A 3,117-nucleotide genomic window follows, 5' to 3' on the forward strand; every position below is an offset into this window, starting at 1 on the left:
CCCATACCAGGAATTAACCTAACAGGTAATTGATCAGACCTCAAATAAAGCACCATGTCAAGATCTGAACCAAATGCTTTAGTGGGGACAAATGAGCTTTAACAGATGAAAGTGATGAGGAGTAAATGACATTCCAATACCTATGAGGAACAGCTGAAGGATGTGACACTATTTGGCTAGAAAAAGAGATTACTCCTAGGACTATAGTATCTAAAAGGCTTCTGGGAGGCTTCCCATAATATAAGGAGGACATCTGATATCTGGTTAGTCCAAGGAACAAAGCAAAAACCTGAGGATTCACTCATAAGAAGTTTAAATTCTGCAAATTATTTCCCCTTAGAGCAGCACATGGTCAAAATGGGCCATATCTGTGGACCAGTGTTCACCATGACTAATGATTTGAGCAGGGGAGTAGATCATATCTTTACAAGTATACTGAAACCTCAAGATTTATTTATCTGTAATCATACAGGTACTAAATGGTGAATTGAAGGCTTGAAATTCATGAATACAAATGACTCATGTCCTTTTGATCCAAAATCTTGCCTTTTTAAAAATATATTTTACTGAAGGCTCTACGGTGTGTTCAGAGTCTCACTACTAGATCAGACTCATAGAGATTCTCCTGTTTACAGCTTCCCAAGTGCTGGGATTACAGGTGCATGCCACCATGCCCAGTCTCAATTGCTATCTCATTGCTCCCTGGGGGTGGGGCCGGCATGACAGGAAGCTCAGGTATCAAACCCCCAGCCCTTGTGCCTCCTTGCAGGCACTTTAATCCACTGAGCTATTTGGTCAGCCCCCCAACTCTTGCCTTTTGTTCAGGAAGGTAATATAGCTCAGTCCCAAGCTATGGAATGTTTAAAAGATACTGCTTAAGGAAGATTTCATTCCTATTTCCTCAACACAGAAGTATGTCATCTCTTTTATGCTGTTGCTGCCCCCAAACTCCCACAAATAATCACACAAACTAGACATTAAAGATCAAAATTTGGTTTTTCTTGTTCCTCTTGTTTTCTCTCCAGCTTCCCTGATGTTCATTCAATAGTAGCTACTACAGAATGTGTGTGTGTGTGGGGGGAGAAATGGTATAGTGGTGAGAAGCAATTTTCCCCCTGGTGTAGGCTGGCCCTGAGATGAACTAAGCACCTACACTTTTCCTCAGAGATAAGGACTTACCTCATGTGCACTCATTGTTTAAAAAGCTTTAGTTTACACTCATTTAATTTTCTTACTTGTGACTGAAAACAAAAAAAAAATAAAGGAGGGAGAACAAAGAGAAAACAACATAGAAAGGACTAAAGGGGAGGTGTGGAGCAGGCACTAAAACTACTGCTATCTAACCAGACAACAGTGATACTGCATGTTTATGGGCTTTGGTTGCCATGGAGACAGTTATATAACTCCAACTGGTGGTGAAATTTCATACTGTTTGTGGTGGCAAGTGATATTTCAGTCACTTAGGACTACTTTAAAAAAGAACAAATGAAGTAGCTAAGGGGCCCTTTGTCTTGCTGGCTACAACCTGCACTAAGTTTCAGCCCTTCATACCAGTCATTTTCGAGGTTTCTGTGCATAGCAAAATGTTCCCAATTATTCTCTGAGTAGAGCTAGGTACTTACACTTTTCCTTGACAAAGAATGGCAAAGAATAAGTATGAAAACAAAATGAAATACCAATAAATAAGTAAATGAATAAATCATTTAAAAGCCCCTTTTGAGGCAAAAAGTTTCAGCCTGGAAAGCTTGTGTTTGTTCAGTGAAATTATTAGTTGAGGGGAGGCATCTATTCCCTAGCAGTCTTCAAAGGCTGGGTATGATTTTTATGTTCTGAATCTGTCTCTGTCTCTTTCATTCTCTTTCTATCTCTGCTTCTCTGTATCTGTCTCTCACACTTACATTCAATGTCACCCTCCTTAAACACACTCACACACTTGCATGCTCATATAGATTCCTATCTACACATTCTGCACCTGTAGATATACACATTTGATTGCACACAAAATTTATTCACGGTGAAATATACATTGGCTTGAATATACACTTTCATTCATTCACATGTGTATATTGTCATGCTTCCACATAATTCATTTATATATTCCCAAATACACAGGCATCTAACACACAGAGAAAGGTGAATTATATGAAATTGTGAATGTTAAAGTGCTTTCAATTTATTTAAAAAGAATTGGTCCAGGGAAATAGCTTAGTAGAATAAGCTTCTTTGGCAAGTGCAGGGTCCTGAGTTCAATCCCTGGTACTGAAAAAAAAAAAAGAAATTGTGATGTCATATCAACCAATCTATGTCTTTACATTAACATTTAAACTCTCTCACTAACTCTTAGAATCTCACTAACTCACAGGTTAGTTCTCTCTTCAATTCCTTTTTCTGCATTTCCAAGTAATCAAGTAAGTCTTTTTTTTTAAATGAGAGGGCATTCTTTTTTTTATTTATTTATTTTTGCAAAGCCAGGGATTGAACTCAGGCCCTTGCACTTGCCAGGCAAGCGCCTATTCAAATGAGCTATTTCCCCGGCCCCTCAAGTAAGTCTTTTACAAGTAACCACATTAGAAAAATACCTGTAGCTTTCACTTGTTCATTTTCACACATATCTCATCATGAATTCTCCTTATTCCTTCCTCTGCTTTTGCACATTCAGTCATGCATACTCATCTACACACACTGACATGATTAAGTCTCTCACATATACAAATTTATATTATCTATTTCTAACTCATATATGCTCATTATGGAAGCACCCTTCATTCAGGATTTTACTGTGCATCAAGTGCTAGTTTTCCATTTATGATCTGTCTTTTTGTTTTTGATTTTTTTTTTGGCAGAACCGGGATTGAACTCAGGCCCTTGCACTTGATGGGGAAGCACTTATTCTATTGAGCCATCTCCTTGGCCCCTCCATTTATGATCTTCCTGTTTGCTGGGGTTTTTTTGTTTGTTTGTTTTGTTTTGTTTTTTTTGGAACCAGGGATTGAACTCAGGCCCTTGCACTTGCCATCCATTTAGGATCTTAATAGATCCCCTGGAGCCAAATTTGTAAGGAATCAGAAACATAAGTATTATTCCTATAGACATATAATCTAAGGGACAGAGAAAGAA

Source organism: Octodon degus, unplaced genomic scaffold, assembly GCF_000260255.1.
Source record: "Octodon degus isolate 3935 unplaced genomic scaffold, OctDeg1.0 scaffold00201, whole genome shotgun sequence".
Taxonomy (NCBI): domain Eukaryota; kingdom Metazoa; phylum Chordata; class Mammalia; order Rodentia; family Octodontidae; genus Octodon; species Octodon degus.